Source organism: Rhopalosiphum maidis, chromosome 4 (assembly GCF_003676215.2).
Source record: "Rhopalosiphum maidis isolate BTI-1 chromosome 4, ASM367621v3, whole genome shotgun sequence".
In the NCBI taxonomy this organism is placed as follows: domain Eukaryota; kingdom Metazoa; phylum Arthropoda; class Insecta; order Hemiptera; family Aphididae; genus Rhopalosiphum; species Rhopalosiphum maidis.
Window position 1 is genome coordinate 46,439,655 of NC_040880.1, and position 23,904 is coordinate 46,463,558.

Consider the following 23,904-nt stretch of genomic DNA (forward strand, 5'->3'; position numbering starts at 1 on the left):
ATTTATGAAAATCTTATAAATATACAAATTATTTTACATAATTAACAATTCATAACGTTTTAATATTTATGTACTTATGATTTCAAAACCTTAAAATTTTTTTTTTTCTGAAACCAAACATTTTAAAAATATAATATAATTTACTTAATCACATTTTTTTATAAACATTTAAAGTTTAAACATAGTCTAATTTAAATGTTTTAACGAAGAATACAGTAACAACATTTTTTCATTCACGTAAACTACTTCATATCTAGAATTTCTTCTCGCAAATTACCTGACAACCCTCTCCGTCATGATCTATTCAATAATCTATAACAACTTATTCCACCTAAGTTCATAAACTGGAAGTAGCGTCCGTAAATGCTCTTTTTCCTCGCATTTTCAAGTCTTGTACATACTGTGAACTTATTTATTTATTTTATTTTTTTTTTGTATGCAAATTGTAAATGTGTTTTATAAAAAAAAGTATATTGTATAAAATATACACAATAACATTTTAAAATTCAATGTTTTCGGCAAAAATTAAAAAAAAAGATATTCAATTTACCACCTACCATATTATATAGTAAAATTAATCCGAATGACATTACAAATATACTTACTGTGAGATGTAGCCGGATAATCGTTTTCATAATTTCTTTCAAAATCGTTTTCATAAGTAATGATATTTTATCATTGAATTGCAATATTGAATATACCCCTCAATTTACGATTAACCATATACACTCTACAGTGTACACCTATTATACCTACCTATATCGTAGAGAGAGCGGTTACCTAATTATTTTTATATATTTTTTCTAATTAACACTGAAGATTGTATAACATTTTTTACTTTACTTTAAAGTAATATATTAATGTGAATATTTATATTTTGTATGTATACATGGTTATATTATAACGAACTTTCAATAACGAAGGGATTTTAGTTTTGTATAGAGGGAAGGGTAAATTATTGACCAGCTCATATAATTGAAAAACTAGTAATTTTCGATTTGTTTACTGAAGACGAATATGATAGACCAATTGTATACTTACCACAACTATTATAATTTAACTAAAAAAATGAAAATAGAAAAAATTATTAGAAGCTTTTTTTAAAAGTTGTACATAAATTCAAATATTTAACAATAAATGGTTGTTTTTTTTTTTTTTTTAGAAAATTGTATGAGTAATTATAAATAATTGTTGATACTATCGTTGGAATGAAAAAAAGGAATTTTAGAAATTTAAGTATGTCGAATTATTATATTATTGTAATTGCACATGCCTGCATTACTGTAATGTGTACCTGTTTATAATAATATAGTATCCTATATTGCCTATATTAGCTACATTATAATATTTGCGTCTTTCTTTTCGAGAAAAAAAAAACCCGTACATACTCTATAAAATGTTCCTTCATATAAAAACACACACACACACACAAATATATATGCTTATCACTTATAAGCTTTACACAATAATCATACATTTCTCATAAACTCCCAAGTGTCTTATATTATATAATTATATTATGTTTATATTATATAAACTATATATAATTATAAATACGTATTATTATTGTGATAATAGTTTTTTTTATCTGTGCAATATTTTATTGTTTTCAAAATAAATTATTAATGTTTATTAGTTCAATGTTTTTAAGATATTTTCACCAACAACTTGGTTCATTAGGCCTTTATATCAGAGAGCAGTAAATGCTCACCTTTCCACCCCACCACCCCACATTACGCAGCTAAGAGCCTTATTCCTTTTGTACTATTTAATCAATTATTAGTGACATAAACGTCAAGAATTGATATAGGTACCTATCATTAATATTAATATATAATCATTTATTTGTTCTACAAACTTCAAAATAGTATACACAATTTGTGTACAAACACAAGTCAGTAGGTACCTATCTAATATTATTCTTGGCAATTTTTTTTTTTTTTTTTAATGAAAAATCAGCTATAGTTGAATTTCCATTATTGGGAATATTGTTTTTATGCAATAATAATTCTTTATAAAGTAACATTTATAAAAATAAAATACCAATTTAACTATTTCTTTTGTCATTGTCATCGTTTAAGTTACTTACTATTTAAATCAATTTGTGCAACAAAATTAGAATTAGGGACCTTAAATTTTTAAAAAAAAAAATTAATAAATAATAATATGTTGTATTATACCATATTACGTGGTAATAGTATCACTAGTACCTATCATTAATTAATAATAATTTATTATATTAACTTCGTAAATTATTGTAATAAATAGTATTGCAATCCTTGTTACTTAGAGCGGCATCTATCGGACCGATAAACAACGATTGGTTAAACGAAGTACTAATAGAGTAAATATGTACACTGTACAGTGTTGTAAATTATATAGTTATTTTTCTTTTTTACAAAATTTCAACATTAAAAGTTTTAAACTAAGCAAACTTTAAAGTAAAGGCGCTTAGGCGCATACAAGTAAAACAATTCCGTATGGTTAGTAATTAAAAAAAAGTTACTTCAGCTAACTCTATTATCTGTACTATGTTGTATTTAAGTGTTTCTAAGAAGAGAAATCTTTGTTTAATCTATATAGATTTTCTGAACTATTAAAAAAAAAATACTTAAACGATTATTGTAAAGAATGATTCCCTAAACCTGTGATTAACTTCAGACAGTTAAAAGTAATAATTAACACTCATATTCATATAATGTTTGAATAATCTTTTAGTATTTAGTGAAATAAATTATTTAATAATTCCAAATAATTAATAGGTACTCTCCGTGTTAGATACACCAAAAATCATAAGAAATAACAAATTTTCATAGGAAACACTAACCCAATGTAGCTTAAAATTCGTGTTGCTCTACTTATCTCAAAGCAGCAATAAAAAACCGTACCATTAATCATTATTAAGTCTAAAATGTGTAAGCAAAAAAAAAAAAATTATCTTAAATTCTATCAAATATTAAAATAATAATTTTATATAAAAGTTTATTGCAAATAATATAATTTATTTATTTACCATCAGTTTTGAAAAACTCGATAGAAATGTCTTCAATAAGTCATTATTATAATTAGTAACTTCAGTTTGAACTAGGTATAAACATTATTTAAAATCGTTTATAAAAATTGTACGTAAAATGTCACACACAAAATATAAAATTATACGTTTATATGGAAAACATGCGTTTTACCATAGAAAAAAGATATGCTAACAACTAATAAGTAATAATTAGTAAATATCCACGATCCACCTTGTTATTAACTCATGAATAACCATAGATCCATAGAGAAGAGATAAAATATAGCATAGAATGTTGCATCATACCCACAGATATATACTACATATAGTATACTATACCTGTGTGATCATATATAAATCATATATTTTACTCAACATAATCAACCTATCAGATAATACACAGATATAGCGGAACGAAGATTTATTAAAAAGAAATAACAGCTCAGTTAATAATATATACATGCTATTATAATCTTATATTATTTAAAATGTTTCTCAATTGAAAATATTTTTGTTTTCATTTTCTAAACTAAATGTGATGTGACCAAAGTAATATTATGCACCGTTACAATATTAATATTAAAATATTACCTATGTCCTATAGGTTATTATGTAAATACTATACTCAAGTAGATACCTACATCTTTAAAATATTTTTGATTTTTCGATACGCTCAACATTGTATGTACCTATGTTATTGAATTAACATCATATTTTGGAAAATATTAACTATAATCGTTAGAAAAATAAATGCCATTTAAGTGCTTGTAGTTTTTTATATACCTACAAAAATATATGATGTAACATGATTTTAAATCTAATATGATCTAAATAACATTAAAATATAGAATCTTTTTTTAATACTGGATACATATTTTGTTACAATGTAGTTAACTTGATAATTTGCAAAAAGGAGAAACATAATAACTTCTAGAGTTATTACGATGAAGCAGTTTAGTTATTGAAAAGAATGTCATATTATCGTACAAAAACCTAATATTTTTATATTTTTAAGCAAACATTTTTTTTTCACTATTACATTTGTGTTGAAATATAGAAAATAGTATTATATAAGTTAAAAAATAAATTATGGTCTTTAATAGTGTATTAATGATTGGGATTGTTCACAATGTGTACGTACATAAATTAAAAAGAGGAAACACAATTTCAAAAGAATGTCATAATATGACGCAAATTAAAGTTCTACTTTATCAAGTGTTTCCCCTTAATCATATACTTACAGTATATACTTTCAGTATCCAGCAACACCAACATACACTTTATACTTATGCTTACCAGCAATCATAAATTAATAAAACCATCAGTATATTTTTATTATTACACTCGTTTGGTTTAATATAATACGAGACCCAACTTCAGGCGTTTGACTAATACTTCATTAAATATGCTATTTTTCAAACACCAGATTGCTATTCAAAAATAAAAATACTTATATAACGATACAGTGATGACTTGCATGACACATATTATATTGAATAATACGAACATTGCGTGAAAAATTGTGTGATTCCTTGGTGACTGAAATCATTTCATAGAAATGGCGACGGTTATGTTGGTATATGGTAATAAAATATAATAGGTAAGACGCAATAGAAATTGGGAGAAAAATCCAATGTTAAACAATTTTTTCGTGAACCAGCCAATGTAACGCCCAGGAGACATGACGTTCTTGTCACAATCCATTCAGCATTAAGCTAATATGAATGTGTTATATTTTATTCATATTGTAGTGGGTCAACTTTCAGTGACGTGTCATAGAAATGAAGCAATGTGCAGTGTACTATACCTAGTCGTATTTTATTCGATAAGAATAGAGTATAATAAAATGAACAGTAAAACAACATATTAACACGCTTTTTTTATATCCAAAATACAGTATAGATATACAGACCAACACATATTGTTGTATATTATTTATTTGCATAGTAAAAAAAAAAAATATTCCAAGCACTACAACATTTTATTTAAAGTCCCGTGTGTGTATCATATTGCATACTTAAACTTTTTGATTAAAACCAAAGTAGTTTTTTATGTTTTTACAAATATAATAATATAACAGAAACATCATCAAGTTTGCTGTTGATATTTCTTTATTCATGACTAATGTCACAAGTCATTATAAACATAATATAATGTCGAGTGCTATTTTATATATGACTGAGTTATTATTATAAAAATATTATTTCAATTATACTATAGCCAATTTATTAACGATCTTCACTTTTTATATATCTTATCTTATAAGATAATGTATATATATATTTTATTTTTAATAGTTAATTTAAAAATGTAATTTCCTTGATGTCAAAAATAAAAATGTTAATAGAACCTTTAACTTTACGATACGGACATCGATTGTATGTCACTATTCAATAATTAGACCTTTTGATTAAAATAATTAAGCACTTCAAAGGAGTATTTGTTTATTACCTACCTAAAAGTAGCCGAGGTTTTGTCAAAATTTAAAATCACAATATTATGATTAGTATGATTGAATGCCAACCATAATTATTATAATGATGTTTTCATTAATTACAAGAATGTATCTTTAGATACATTGTGCGGTGTATGTATAACAAATATAAGCAAAACTATATGATAGAATTCGTCATTTGTTTATACATGAAATATTTTTGAATGAAATTTCTATGGTTCGGGTTCATGTTTTAATAATGTATTTAATCCAAACTAAATACATAAATAAAATAATAATTTATTATTTCTAAAAATGTTCAGGTTTTATATTGTTATACTTACTATATCTATATCATTGGCCATTGCCGAAGCATAACGATGACGCATTTACATTTTTACTGTAACTTAAAATGCATCTTACTTAATAACCTATACTGAGGTGGTTTTTTTCGTTTACTACATAGAAAATCACTTAAGTTATAAAAGTTTTACTTTTCTAGGTAATTGAACGAAAAAATGAAAACAGATTTTAATCTAATACACAATTCATTGAATATTTATAACAACCATATTTTATATCAAAACAAAAAATAATAAATTTAAGCCACAAACAAAAGATCTGTGTAACATTTAATAAGTGCAAGATAAAAATAATAAAAGCTTAACAAATTACTAAACAGAATAACGTATGATTTGTATCAGAGCTTTTACTTGTCCATGCCAGTGGCTTGAATAAAAAAATTACGAAAATCCTGTCAATGACCGGACCACATCGTTTTAGTGAAGAGCCTAACCTCCCCTCGTCGGAACAAAAGGTCAGAAGCCTAATGACATGGCCTTATTAAGCAGCAATTTGGAATGGCAGTGACTCATATTATATGTCTCCCTTCTCTACCCCTATTATCATGTATCGACGGGAGATTTCCCACCCAGCCCTTTAACCAACACTAAAATACGATTCCATTGTTCGCGAATTCCTCTTATTCGCAAATACTCTGCTCCATCCGTCAAAAAACCTGCTGTCAGTGCCAATTGCTAATTGATCCACAAATGTCTGCATATGTAGTGTGTACGTGTTTTATGTACGTCTGACTAAATTCAAAAATATTTAAATCGACAAATTTTATATTTTAATATTTAAAAAAATTTTACTCAAGTATAAATTATTATATGTTATCCGTTTATGAATTGTTATATTTGAATTATAGAATAATATTATATTTCTTTAAAAAAATTAATTTTTAAAGTTCATTTAAATAGTTAATTATACTTAATACCCACATAATCAAATTAACTGTTGGATTCTATATTAAGTAAATACGCATATAACAATATTATGCAATAAGATTACTAAAACGATTTAACCGAATATGACTGAAGTTTAAAATATTTATATTAAACTCAATTATACTTAGCACTAAAATATGAATATAGTTATAGTGCATAAGAACTATTCAATTATTTTTAATTTTGTTCAATGGTGTTTGTAACTGTAAGTATATACAATTTATTATAATGTGTATTGGCACAACATTTTAAATTAATGCGTTTTGCCGAATCAATTGTTAAAATACGTTTTTAATAAAATTTCAAATAAACTATCATTGAAAATTAAGCAATTCAGACTATTATTATTATTGTTACTCATCGTGTACTACGATTCAGACGATTTTTCGATGCTTAAAATTATAATTGCCTATTTTAGACAAAATATATAACACGGACATAATTTATTTAGTTTATTTAATTCTTCAAAAAAACTACAGAAAAAATAAAGATCATATTTATATAGAATAATACACATTGTAGCACGCGTTCTTTAAAAGAAAAACTAATAATCAGATAAATATGTGCGTGTGTCTAATATACTTGGAAATCAATCAACAACTATATAGCTGTCAACTGAATATTGATGATAATATAAATTAATACGAAATGTATCCAATCATTCTATGCATGGATACAAACATCTTAAATTGATTTCGATCCGTGAAGTCTTTTGATTAATAAATAGTAGCAATGTAAACATAGAGAAACCCTTACGTAGATTGCTAGTTTAATATGCAAATTTAAATTAACTATCAATTTCCATTATTCTAGATGTAACGCCATAAAAAACTTAAAAACAATAGCGTGCATCTAACATGGCTGTGAAGTTTGATCGAACTCTAATCAAGTATAAACGTTTTCAGTATGTTTTCTTGTGAACACAGTAAATTAAAATTGGTAAAAAGAATAAAAATATTTTTGTATATTGCACAATAACAGTTTGATCGAGTAGTATAAGATTAGAATATGGATGATTTACCAAGTTTACTTACCTCCTTTTTTCTTCAATAAATTAGTTATTTAAATATATTTATAACAATAATATTATATAATTATTATAATTTAATAAAAAACAATATTATTTTCAATTTTTTAAGCAAATACAGTAAATAAATTGGCAGATTATTTTTCAGAAAATATTGACGAATCAGAATACAAATTTGAACGAGTAATTTTTTAGTTACTTAAATTTGAATATTTACTAGACTCTAGAAAAAAAAAAAATTGATACGTAGCTTTAAAATATTTTGCCATTTCTGTAAAAGATATAATAGGCCCATGATAATGGGTTTGTAAGATATAAGGGCCATGATGAAATTGAAAATTGTAGTGATTCATATAATTTATCAACGGTAATAATCTGTAAAAGTATCAAAATGTAATAAATACTAATTTTGTTACCAATATTACATTCATTTAAAATTTCTTTAAATCCATTTTTAAGGACTATTATCTTTATAATTCTTCTATTTAACCATTTTAATAATTGAGAAACTATTTATTCAAATTTTTAATTAGACACATCAAAATTAAAAAAAAATTCTTCTAAACAATTATTTTTTATTATTAAAATGAAAATTATTTTTGTAAAACAGTCGTTTCTGTCACTACAGGTCACTCTTTATGTAGTACAAAAAAAAAAAAAATGCAAGAATTTGAAAATATAGTCTTTGCAAAGTATAATATTTAAAAATTCCAAAAATCAAAATTCATTATTAAAGTTAAAAATGAACATGAGCATTGTTAAATCCATACTTGGCAAATCACTATATATAATGAATCGTAAAAAAGTATATTGCTAAAATTATATGATACATTACATTTTTTAATCGTTTAACTTAAAGTCAGAAGTTGATATGTCACCTTTTACTGGTTTTCAATTATTTATAAGAAGTTTACAAGGTTTTTTTTCTTTCACGACGCGGCAAAACATTGTAAGTGTAAGTGTTTTCTTATCATATTATTGTTATTTATTCTATTTATGTAGAAAAAACACTATTTTTTTAATATAAAAAAGAAATTATTTCCCCAAAAATAACATGTCAACTGAGTTCATTGATAATATATTGATAATAGTTTATAATAAAAAGTGCATTATTATTGTATACCTTTTATTATTAATTTTCGTTATGCTGGGATACTATTATATTGAGCTATACGAGCTTAAAATTCTGAATGTATTTCTGTATCAATACATTGTGAACAATAATAATATATTGTTTCCATTATTAGGCCATCATAAAAGCAATATGAGTTAATGCAAGGAGGATTTATGAGCAACAATGGTGCCGCCCGAGAGGACAGTGTAAATCTTCACTGTATCTCTCATTATCACTCTCTTATGTCAGATTGTAGATGTCATATACATTGGTTATCTCTAAAACACTCCAATGAAGTGTAAGCACCCCACAATAGTCGGTGGTCGTAAATTTAACACCAGCTACTACAGTACGAGACGAGAGAGGTTAAATGTTTTTCAATATACCAAGTATAAAAGCAATATTATTTTATCGGATCAAAATCAAAAATGAATATATTGTACCAAAATGTTTATAACATTTTTATTTATTTATTTATCGTCGCAATTTTAAAAATTATTTAAAAAAAACATTGTATAATCCTAGCTAATACATAAGTGATAAATGTACACATTACATTGTTCGATAAATTATATGCATAATGTTGAGTATATTCAATTCAATATCGTATCTCATTAAACAATATTGTTTAAAATTGTTCAACAATCAATAATTATTAGTTTTAAGTCTCACACGGCCATTAACTTTCCATTTTCGTCTTAAATAAGAAATAATGTAATTATTTACATTATTTTTATTATGCAATTTTTATAAACAGTATTTTAACGTGTTATGTATACTTTTGTTTTATGTATTCTATTATTAAGCTTACTAAGATTATAATTGACTAATAAAATATAAAACAAAATACACTTTTTTAAATAACTGAAGCTATGATTTGATTTAAATTATGTATTATTACCGCTAGGTTATCTGAAAACCGCCATAAATAAGCTGATATTCGATAATATCTTTAAATGCTATTGACATAAATATAAACCTGTTAATTTTGATACGTGAAAGCAGAAAGACTGTGACTCATAAATTTGTCAAAGTGCTGCGTAATTATGTGGGTTATAAAATACGGGATATAGGTAAACAAAGTATTTTTTTATACGATTCAGACACGGTATTTACTAAATCATTTCAGTCCAATAGACATATTATAATATTTGATAACCGATAAATTGCTTTCAAGTGGTTTTATGTGTTATCTGCTTTTCATAAAATTGCAATTGAATGAAGAAATTAATAATATATTTTTTAAATGTAGGGTTAGGTATGTATTCTTATATTATGCTATACGGGATGATATGAATATCTACATTACATTGAATACTAATTTACAAAAATTAAAAATGTACATAGAGTGATGGAAATGTGAGTAAATATTATTTTAATAATATTCCAAATTCATCAGCGTATTTTTTAAAAACGAGGATTTTCTGGTGAACATTAAAAATAAATAAAAATATTTTTTTAACTAGTAAAAGCAATTATTTTCAGATTTGATATCCATCCAAACAACATTATGAGAGACACATCATATAAACATATATACATATATTATTTATATATAATTGTAATTTATTTTAAATTTGTGACGTGTTTTATCATATTTTACTCAAAAAAAAAATTAAACCCTTAAAAAAAAAATATAGTAAAACTTGCTAATTCCATTTGTCGCAATAAATGATAATGCCACGATGACAATACGTATGCAAATTCGATGCTATTTTTTTTTTTTTTTGTGGTATAAAGGGTGGTGCGCTAGCCATAAGCTGATTATAGTCTCTTATTCTTAGGTCCTGTGAGGGATCCCTTTATCACATTTAATGTATTAAAAGGATTATTCAGATACTGATGAGAATACAAACGGGAACAATTGCAATAAAATAAAAAAATAGCATTATAAATTATAATACCTTACCGAATAATTCGATTAACATAATTGTGATGAGTATAATGTTATATACTCAAGAAATATGTAGCTTGTAGTTATCATGTTTATTTTAACATTTATGACGTTATAATCATTTTTACGAACATACAAAAATAATTTATTGTTATTCGAAACAGAAAGTTGGATTTTAAACTAGACATGTACTTGTACATATTACATATGTATACGATTAGGCTACAGATGATTTCAACAGATAAGTTGTGTTTCTTGTAATAATAATATGTTATTATTTGTTCTTTTATTTTATTCTTTTTAATAACTGTAATCGCTACTGTTTTATTTTTAATGAATCTAAACTGTGTCAGGACATTAAATATATTTATCTTCTTGAGTTTTCAATTTTACATACACGATTAATAGTTAGTAACACAATAGAAAACAGATTATTCGATTATAATATTTCATTCTAACTTATACTATTCATATTTTAACAGCCGTTTAACCACTATTATTTAGTTTTAAACTTAACAAATAGATTATATAACAACAACGATACGTTCAAAAAGAGTGATTAATAACTAGCAAAAAAAAAAGAATGTCTTCGTTTTATTGAGCACTTACGATTTTTTTTTTTAATTTTTTACCGGTAACAAACATTTAATTTTACAACCAAGTAATAATAATAATTTTAATATTATATATTTTGTAATTCTCAAATGAATATAATGAACACAATTAATTCATATTATATAAATGCGAAATAATACTACTTACATTGTATAAATATAATATTTTTCAACCTAATTCAACTAAAACTATAGATGTATATTTATCGTATTATGTTAATAAAATAAAATTTAATGTGACAACAAAGCATTTTATCAAAATCACCTCTAAAGTGGATCATAAGAATTATAAATTTAAAAAATGTAAATTGAAATAAATGTCATGCTTCAGAGCTATAAACATTTTTTTAAATTTATTTTTGATACAACTAAACATATTTTTTAAATTTATTTTGAAATCGAAAGAAGTACAAAACAAACATTTCATTTCTTTTTCCATTAGATATGTACATAAATATTTATTTATTCCAATATTATTTTAATTAAAACTATTACTTTTTGAATTTAAAATACTTTAAAGGATAAAAGTTAAAAAGTAGTTGAAAACATTTAAAAGAATAAAGTAATTATACAGTTTTATTTTTAGTTTCTAAATATAATATAATCAAATTTGAATCTATTGTTATTTTTGTTCTATGGTTACCGTAGTTATTAATTTTGAATAATTTTCTTAAAATTATGACATGGCATATTCGTGATATATTTCAGACGAGTATAGTTTGCATAATTACTATTACAAAAAAAATATGTTTAAAGTTTAGATAAAAGGCGGGTGATAAAGTTGTGTAATTAACATGACACATGCATTTGTATTGTATAACTTAAACTTCGTCAATTTCAACAAGAAAAGTGAATGAAAAATAAGTGATATAATATATATTATACTATAATATACTATATAGAGCTATATCAACTAAAAAACTTATCAAAAATTTGATATTTTTGAAATAATAATGTCATAATGAATATAGTAATTTATATAACAATTACTATATTATATAAATTTTGTGGTAATAAGGTTGCAGATGTGGATGAGATTGTATTTTGTAACATTAAATCTATGTATCCAATTCACCTTTTGATTTTAATAATTAATATTCTTTTTTTTGCAAAAACTTATTTTAAGAACGTTTAAAATTACAACTTTTTAAAAGTTTAAACGAACGATTCAATTATTGAGCATTTTATATGTATGAGGTGGTCGTTAAAAAACTCGACATGCCGTAAGATCAGATTCCGCTAGATTTTCATGAACGTGCACAGTGAAAGCTGATTTATTGTCAGCAACTATTATAAGCAGATTAAAAGATCAAACAGCCCAAATAAACTTTATATCCGATTTTTATCGCTCCATAGGTCACGTTTTTATGGGATTCCGTTTTCGATCTCGCTCACACTTTTTCTCTGCAACAAAATACGGTTTTTTTTTTTTTATTCTTTTTTTGCTGCCAGGTCCTATTCCCATAAAAAAATAGTATTGACGTAAGTAGTACACGTGCAAGAAAACACAGCCCCATGTACGAAAATTGGAAATAGAAAGTCCGAAAAACTCAGCAAGTTACCAAAAAAACTTATATCGTAAAATTAAAACTTTCATGTTTATTAAAAAACATTTTATATTTTTTTAATTATATAATAATTTATTTTTTACAATTTTAATAGAAAAAGAATATTTTAATACTTTTAGAGTGGTCAGTTAACTTCGTAGATGTACTAACTTTTTTCATTTTACTATTATGATTATTTTGAAAAAAAATATAATATGTACAATACTATGATATTTTGACAAATATATCAATTTCTATGAAGCATCTTTTAAGTTATAATTTTTAAATTATTTAATTATCTTGAATAGAATCCCTAACAATTTATTTCATTTATATTAAAATAAAATAAATTATATTATTTGAGGAACAAAAAAAGTTATTGATATTTTAGAAATAAGTTTTGTAAAATTATAAAAATTTAGTATGAACAGTTAATACGAGTATATTGTTTGACAATTAATAGACTTCATTAATTGAGTATTAGTAGCCACAAGGTTAATAGCATTTCTAATATAAACCGAATGTTATGATTTATCAAAACTAATACATCATTATAAAATTCAAAACAAACACCTTCTCAACGACAATAATATATTTTAATGTTAAATAATAGAAAATCAAAAGAAATACAATCAATAAATACACCTATATAGTTAAAATTTTAAAGTTTAAAATTCATTATTTTAAAAATGTATATTCCGTGTTAGATATCATGCAAATATTGATAGTTTAATAACATGTAAATTGTAGGTATACGATGAGTATCTATTAGTTAGATTATAATGAATATATACTACGTATAATTAATGTTACATTCGAGGTTCCAAAAGTTTTTCTCATTTTTCTAAAATGTATTTTTTTTTGTAACTTTCAAAAATAAATGTTTGGTGATATAAAAATAGAGATGTGCTTTATTTTTATTTTTTAATTTATAAACATCATCGTTGTTGGGAAGAAATAATAATAATATATTTATATTGGTCCCTGTTGCCGAAGCTAAAAAATGATAAAAAAAATTTATATACATAGTTATGGTAAACTTTTCTTTTTAACTTATCCCGTGACTTTATTTTCACGTATTCTCTAGTCATCTAGTCTAAAATCTTGGAATTTTTAAGCCATACATACTACTAAATAATCAATTGAACACAAAATGTGTCTATTATTGATATATTCAATTAGAACTGTTCCGATAAAAATATATACTTTATTTTACATCCGATTAGTGTTTATATAATATTTATTACTATCACATAAGCACGTTCAAATATTAAAAATGTATTTGTAATGAATAAATTGAAACTAACTAAATCAGACGTCTACATTTATTTTCAAAATGTACGCATTATATCGCTGAACATGAATTATTTGTTCATTATTAATCTTAGATAGTTTTAGAAAAATCAACTCGTTTCATTTAGAACTCACAAAAGAAATGCTAAATCTAATAAAAGTTCTCGTAATTATATCATTAATATAAACACATCAAAATTATACTTCATTTAAAAAAAAAAAAAAAAAAGGTGCGTATTATACATTATTAACTTCATTAATGTATTGCCGTTGGGGTTGGAAAATATATTTATTTTCTTCTCATAAAAAAAATGGAAAACCTGTGTTTAAAAAGTTTATGGGTGCCACAAAGTTGTATGCGATGTTTCGATGAAATTACTAGAAAGTATAGTATGGCAATTTATTATATGATGTTATACTATTTTAAAAATTGACGTAGAAGTTTCAACCTAGAAGTGTTTTCTCTCCTATAACTACAGAGATGATGGATTTTTATTTTGGTTGTTTAGGCTTCGTAAAACACATTACCCATTTCTATATTTTTTTTTTTTTTTACTTTTCAAAAGTAATTTTATACCCGATACATTGTCTCCTCTTGCCAACAGCAATATAATAATAGGTACAAAGTTTTTTTTGCAATTGTTTTGGGAAATAAGACCATGTTGTAATTTTGTCACGAGAAGTATCAACCAATATTTGTGAATCCCCTATAAGAGCGTAGCGTATAAGCAACATTAATTGTAGTTATACACATTGTTTGTAGAATGTATTTTTTTTTTTTATCGTTTAATCGTTATTTATTTCGGTTAAGTCTTTATTCGGAGGGGAATTTTTATTGCCATTCCCATATTAATACCATCTTAGTTGATACTACTATGTCTAGTCCCTATATTATCATTTGAGGATTTTCTATCGTGTATTTTATTACGCAGTATTCTTTATCCGATAAAAATTAATATAAAATATAAATATATTTTAACTTATTCCTGTTGTGAATATCATGAATCCAATTTCAAATGTTCTAATAATAAATTTGAACGAAGATAATATTTAATAACTTTATTATTAACTATAAACAAGATTAATGTATAGTCTTTAATATACAAATTCAAACATTATAACTAACAAACAAATTAATGTTAATAATACGCATGTATTAGCGTAGGAAAATAAAATATGGACATGGTAAATCCTTATATTTACCTGTTGTTTATATTAAATACAAAACAATTTTCTACGAGAAGATGAGTTTTTTTTTGTCTGTCTGGAAAAGACTTAATATCTGAAAAGCTTAAAATACCATTATGACTGTTGTTATTATATAATATATATATACACAATAGAAAATGAAAAGCTTACACAGTATGATGTTGATTGTCATCGATACATTAGAAGCCAGAATCATCAATACTTTTTTTTTATTATTAAAAAACAAAATAAATGTATCATGATTACTATTTGTGGTTGTAATGAATACAAATTAACGATGAACTTCCATAGGCCAAAAACGACCATCTGTTAGTCCACGAATTAGTTTTATCTTAGCGTAACGATACCGTCGAATTGTAACGGAAATTATATTTATTAGAAAAAGTACGTTTACTTGAGAAACAACCACCTTATGACTCCCAAGACAATTATACAAGACACTATACAAAGATATATATTATGGTTCTTCTTCATTGTTCGACTAGTTAAGACAACGCATCTGGTTTATGGACGTATAATGACTTTGTCGATCAAAAAAAATAAAAGTGTTGAAAGTAAATTATGTTATTTTGGTAAAGTAAAAATGCCATAATCAAATACTCTGCAAAAATATTGTAACATAAATATTATAATAAAAATAAAAACCTGAATAATTTAAAAATTGTATTAAAAATGTTAACAAATATCGGACATTTCTTAGTTATCAATGTACATTATATATAAATATATAATATATAATATGTACGTTTTATTTTTATCTCTCTTTAAAAAAAATACAGTTTTACATATATTATTTGTTATTTTATTTTTAAAAAGATTAATCTTATAGTAAAATAAATAATAAAATTAATTATTTTAATTTATCATTTAATGCATATTTATTGTTTTTTTGGAACTTATCAAAGTATTTTAATCACCAAAGTACAATATGTGCTTATCTATTGTATTTACAGCAAATTGACTGCAGCACACTAGTTTGTAATTATATATTTATCATTACAATCAGTTTTATCATTCATCTGTATCTGATAATTACGTCGTTTTAGAACTTTGACTGGCACAACTTTCCACGGATTATAAGAAATTAAATAGAATAATTGATAAAGCAATAACTGTCATCTAGTCATCCTTATATAAATCCCACATCAATAAAATTAAAAATATATAGTTGTTTGCTAATGAAAATAAATTATACCATATATTATATGCAGATCAATTAGAAACTTAAAAATATATTAGAAATTCATAGTCTAAATTTATAAGGTAAATCAAATTAAAATTCAATAGGTTTCTAAAAATGTATCATTAGATACTATATTCAATAGTTAAAACTTTTTTTTAAAAGGAAAAAAAATATTTCACTCTTGCTCACTAAACTGTAGAACGTAACATACAAGTTTGAGAAATTGCAATGCATCGTGAGTTGTATGAGATATGTATATTAAAGTGAGTGGAATACAAGTTTTACTATTTTAGATCGAAATGCAAAAGTTGTCCGGCCATAAATCATAGTGACCGAAATTGCCTCAAAATATATACACATAAATGTTTTTTCTCATAATATTATACATGAATGCTACCTTTTCTATGTATAAATATATCATGTATATTTAGGTGCCAACTTGAAAGTCTAATAAAATGAAATGTTTACATATTAACTCAAAGTATAGTTATTAATCAAATAATTTATTTGTTATACATGACTTTAAGCATTGGATTTTATCTGATTAAGACAAATAAAATAATTTCGTAGTACTGGAAACATACAATTTAAAAGTTTAAAAAAATCTAATTGAAACTTTATAATATGAATTAAAGATATAGATATGTTTATAAATAACATATTAAGGATTCAACTGTTTAGGTGGAAAATAAAAAAAGGAAAAATCTTTGTTAAATAATATTGTATGTAATTCTCATATTATTAACTAGGTCACAAAGAAACAACTAGATACAATTTTCCAATTTTCAACTAGAAAATTCTTAAATTTTGACACATATTTTTTATAATTGTTTATTATTAATCAATATATTTTTTTCTGATAACCAAAAACGTAATCAAATAATCCAAAAACATTGATACATTTATTTCTCAAACCTAATGTCGGTGACAATTTTAAGGTGAATTCATTGTATTATATAAATATTTTTTCCACGCTTGTTGAATTATTTAAATAGACACCATCTTATATAGGTAATAAAAGAATGTATACAGGATAATAGTACACTTTAATTAATTGGTATAAATCGTTAATTAATAAAGTCGTGAATTTTATCGTTTAGTATTTTTTTTTACTAAGACCAGTAGTAGGCATATATTTTTAAAGCGCATGTAATTAACTAGCTATTTCAACTCTTTTAAACTGGATATTTTAGTTTTTCACATCATTTGATAGAGTATTCAATGTATACATAGTAGGTTTATTTATTTTATAATCATCATATATTTTTCTTAAGATTATACAAAGGCATTATACTTAAGTGTTATGAAATGAAGAAAGTGAATTCCAATCTTTTATATTGAATTCCTCTGTGCCGACCATGTGAAATCTGGGAACAATTAAACTGCATAGTATACACCCTTACATATTGGGGTTATTCTGGGAAAATCTTTACCCTTCGTTAATCTCTTGCACCACCAATCGTTTCACATTTAGAAAATACTTCGATTTGAAAGCATCGAATCGCCCCTACTTTTTACTTTCCTTAGTGTCTTTTCAAAGACTTATACTCAAATACATTTCTCCCCCTCTTATTACTTATATCTCGTTGCGTTTGTCATACAAGTAAAATCCAAAACTAATAAAATACATATTATGATGCACATCTAAGTGCACAAATACTTGAAGCAAAATACAATTTTTGAAATCAAAAACAATGTATAGAACCTATTAAATTACATGACGTTTGCGGTTTTTGTCTTGCATCATATCTATAACAGTTATATTTTATCTATTTATACATATACAGTATACACTTGTACTATATTATATATAATAAAGTGTGTTTTGAAATATATCATTGGTGTTAAAAGGCACAAAAAGAAACATTTTTTTTTCAATATTAAGCAGTGACCTATTCAATGATGATAGGCACCTTCAAAATTAAAAATCTACTGTTATAAACTGTTTCTTACAAATAGAACTTCATAGATTTAAAATAATAAAATATAAATATATCAAAAATTATACAATAGAAAATAAAAATAAAATCTGTCAAAATCATCATTTCATAATCATAAATATCAATAACAGATTTTAGATCCAAGCAGTAAGTAATGAATTAAATTTTATAACACTTTTTTTTAATCTTAAAAATTAATTTTCTTATATAAAATTTTAGTTGCCTATAATCATATAATAAAGAAAAATTAATTGTTAATAAGTGATTAAAACATTTAAAAATGTATATTTTTATATTTGTTTTATAATTTATTATTAAATTACAATGTACGGCATCAAATCTGTCCATTAATAATAATTATTGTTTTAATTTTTGACTAAAAAAAAAGATATTTTTCTAAAATTTGAAGAAATAAAAATTTAATACTTTATTACCTCATAGATTTGTATATTGTATTATTAAAATTTAGCCTTTAGATGTTAAAGAAAAATAATGAAAATTAATTTTCAGTAATGCAGAACTAAGTTTATATTTTTAGTTATTATTTATTAGGTATCTTTATTATTTTAACTAAACTATATAAATTAATTTATTTTGCTACAACACTAATAAGTTTAACAAATAGATTTTCGTAGAATTTTTATTTTTGTAATTCGGTTCAAGTCCGTTCATCCTGATTTTTGTTAAAAAGAATAAGTACTTATAGTTTAAATAAACAAAATAGATTCCTAAAATGTTGTCATTGTTTGTAAATCAACATGAAAATATTTATAGAAAATAATAAAATATACAATATCACAAGAGAAAAAATAACAGAAAATGTCAATTATTTTCTAGCGAGTTGTGGTAATAGAGGGTTCAATATTTATAACGGATGTAATCTAAGGTGGGCATAAATTAATGACGATCAATTTTACTTGGCAAGATTTATTGAATTAATGCGGGGAAGAAACATAACTGGAAAGGTAATATATGAAATGTGATGTAAAAAAAACAACAACAACAAATTGATTAGTTAGGTCCGTTTTGTTTTGTGGATGAACCATAATGTTTTATGAGTATTGTTTTTAATCAGAAAATTCCGTTAAACTTTCGATCAGTAACTTTGTAATCCACAGCACAGTAACGTGCATTAAACCTAACGTTATTTTTATAACAAAACTTTTACGAATCACGCGAGAACAACGTCGAGTTTTCACCTTAAGTTTTCTACGCGAGGGGAAAAAACTTCATTGTCTATGAAACATACGGTTTCAAAGTAACGTCATTATCTTGGTCATAGTATAAGGTTTTTTTTTCTTCATCACTTATTCCACTGTGACACTCGACCAACCCCACATCATGTTGGATCCTTTTGGAATCACAATTACATGCAAAGCTCTTCACCGCAAGGGTGAAAAAAAGGACTGGAAAAACAAACGATACTTTATAACAGAATATATTTCTAAGCAACCGAAGTTTTCGAATAATTTCCACAATGTGTATAATAGAAGGACAACCATCTATAACAAAGACATTTCATAACAACTAGGTATGTAAATGGTCTATTATAAAGAAACAATTTTCACCAATTTATTATGATACTAAGACTCCATTACTTACTACCATTTCTCAACAAAAAAATACGACTTTAACAGCATAAAAAAACTATAACTGCCCTTTTTCATAGATTTAATATTTTTTGTGTTATTTCTTAAATTAAATACACAAATGGAACAAAATAAGTCTTAGCAAATAACTAATATGTGTCTACTCTAATTATTTCAAATATTTTTTTTATTTGGAGGTTTAAAAATATTGTTTATAAATAAACTGTATTATTTATTATATAGAAAAGAGATATATCTGTTATAATATTATAGATACGTAGTAAAAAACAAAATATTTTCAAACAAAAATAAAGATACTTAAACAAATTATGCGTAAAATGTATATTATGTAAAATTATCAATTATTTATATAAATACAAAATGTATAAGAGTACCCTGTGTTTATTATTCTGTACTTTTTTTCTTTTTCTCTTAGTATAACCCTCGGCAGTGTGAACATTGGAAAGCAACTTCACTATTTATATCAGATACAATAAAACTGTTTCTTTTTACGGTTAATGTAATATTATTTATCTTTAAGATACCTAATTGGAGGATTTGAAAATTTAGAAAGTTGAATATTATTTTTTATTTTTATTTAATCTTTCAAAAATGTAATGGGCTCCACTCGAATAGGTTCGTGTGGGGCTCATGAAGATTCTAATTCATTAGAAACATACTTCAAAAGTTTGGAGCTTTTTATTTTCAAGGAAAGTATTGGAATGTTCAACTAAAACCTATAAAAAAAATTAACTTATAATTCAATTACAATTAAATGTATTTTAAACGTAATTTTAATTAATTAAAGTTTGTAATAGATAATAATAGTATATATCTACTCGTAATTATTTTGAAATTATTTATTCAGTGGCTTCTATTAAAATAAATATAATATTATAATCAAATGGAATATTGTTTTATTTTTTATACAGTACCTATGTAAGTGTTAAGTACTGCATACCTTTTTATAATGTATAAAATATAATCATATAATCTTAATAGATTTCAAAATATTACGAATTTACCGTAAATCCAGTTTCAACGTAATAACTTACTCAATATTTTCTAAATTTTTTCATTAAGTGTAAATAGAGAAATCGGCATTTATAAAATACTAAAACTCATTATTGTTAATTAATAATTGTCAATGAAATATGGCAAATACTTAAATAATCAAGTTAAAAAAAGAACAAAACAAAATCACTAGATTATAGTACTATAATACTCTAGGTCAATATTATATAATATAATAATACTTGTTCTGGCTTACTATATTTTAAATAATATTCATGCATATAGAGCAAATTTTTATAACCGTTTTATGTCAGTTCCTGACTTCCTGTGTAAAACGGAACAGTTTGCGTGACCAATACCAGCGAATGTAGCCTATAGCGTGTTACTGTCAATTCATTATTCATAATGGTTCGATTAATTGGTTTATTTAAACGAGGCCGGGAAGGATCCCGCTGGACATGGTGAATTATTGTATGTTACGCGCCCCTCTTCAAAAACAATACCCATACAGCGTTTACTCTTCTTTTATTGAAAAACGAAATTCATCACAAATGAATAATGATAGCTTGTCAGCAGACAAAATAGAAAGAAAACCAAAAATTATGTCTTGGTATCTATTTGAAAATGTTATACATATAGTGGTTCAAGGGCCGCAAGTAGAAAAATCATCCACATTCTCCATAAATGACGACTAGACCATTATTTTGGATGGACTACTATTTTATGGGGTTATAAGTTCCATAGATAACTTACAAGCTACAGAACAAACAACATTTAAGATAGAACGTCTGACAATTAGTTCCTTTCTTATTCTTTACAATCTGGCGAAAGCCAGTGTAGTATTAATTTTAATTTGAGAGCAATGATAGATTACCAGATTCGAAAAATTGTGGTTTTGTGTAACACGTAAAAACTCAAAATCGTCAACTGATTAACAACGATGTGTATTATTTATTTTAGTGAGTATTTATAGTAATTTTCGCTTATAGAATATAAATATAATAAGAATATGGTCGAATTAATATTTTATTATTAATAAAATTAATGTAAGTATTTTTACCTAAAATTACAATATTTTTATAAATAAATATATTAATTTCAAATGTTTAGTAAAGTAATAAATTTATGAAAATTATTAGTCTTAATTTAAAATTGTACTTGTTTATTTTAAAACAAACACCAAATAATTTATATTAAAATAACTCAATGTAATTTTAAAATATAAAATTATAAAAAACATAAAAACAAAATTGCAAAATATTTAATACAAATTAAACTTTATAAACAATTTTTCAACTGTTGAAAGTTAAAAATATCAAAAAAATTATAATCGTTAAATTCTATTAAATATTTCAAAAATAAAAATAAGAATGTGTAAAATGTGAATACAGTTAAAAAAAAAATTAAATTCTGAAGATAAGTTTTTAAAATAAATTGAAAATATATTATTTTATTATTGAAGTGAATGCATAATGTTATTTCATTTGAAATGGAAGTGAAACAATAACATTGAACGTTACAAAAGAGAGTAATTTACCAGTTGACAAATGTTTACTGTTACCGTATTGGTTTTCGTAACAAGGAAAGAAGAACGAAAAATTTCATTCCGGTGTTTTTCATGAAATCCCCGAGGATATTTTATTTCATCCCTCTGAGAATTATTCGATTATGCCCTAGCTGGTAACATCGCCATCACTATTTCATGTTATTTATTTGTTTTTAGTAGTGGACCCTTCGAATTATACAGGCGCAAAGCTTTTGGGTAACATCCAAAATCGTGAATTCCGTCTACCTTCGTTTAATACTTATGTATGTAATCTAACATAACTTCTTACAAAAATACATTTTTATATAATTTCCTTAATACTACCAATAATAAGAAAAATAACATTCACATTATAGTAAAAAAAAAAAAAATGTCTGTGCTCGTTGATTTCCTGTCGGATGAGTTCAACCGTAATGAAATTCTCCTTTATGTATATTGGTGTTACGTGTGTAACATATTTTTTTCCATCCAGAGAAATAAAGAAAAGCGACATATACGCGTGGTAAGCTTAAAGAAGTTTAATGGTGGTTTAACATCGACACAACAACCTTGCATATACTCTTATATCACTGCAGGAAGGACAATAAAACAGAACAGGATTTTCTTGTACAGTTATAAGGATTTGCTTTTCAAAATGCAATAAACCTTACTTCATTCTACATCATTATGACGATAAATCCCTTCAAGTGGTTTTATTAGAACAGCCTGTAGTGCGCTTATACAGTAAGAATAACACGCATCGTAATATCTTAGTATTGATAGAATAATACGAGTGTATACGATGTTTACGTATTTATCGCGTTAAGAAAACTCACGTGGAGTACCTAATCAATAAAAACTGTACTATGATTGTTTATTTTTTAATCCATAAATGTTGAGATTATTTTAAATTTTTAAAAATACATTTGATGATTAATATAAATTATGTATTTGTTAAAAATTTGAACAATACCATGAAATGAGTTAAATTATATTAAAAGATATACATTTATACAAAAAATGTTTTAGTTGGTAAAATTTTAAATTTAGATAAAAAGTGAGAAGTACAATCTTAATAAAAAAAAATGTTTTTTTCTAATAGTTGACCAAAATATCTATACAAGTAATCACCTATACAGACCTACAAAGTTATTTTCAAAACGTTCTTGAAATAAACACGGACAAATGAAACGGACGCATCGAAGTGTAAATTGAATGT

At 24.3% G+C, this 23,904-nt stretch overlaps 1 protein-coding gene across 3 annotated transcripts in view; it reads right to left on the reverse strand.

Annotated features, from left to right (window-relative positions):
- The window catches only part of LOC113555556, a 243,451-nt gene that overhangs the window by 183,379 nt on the left and 36,168 nt on the right, over nt 1-23,904 (reverse strand). The gene's annotated exons all lie outside the window — the stretch shown is intronic.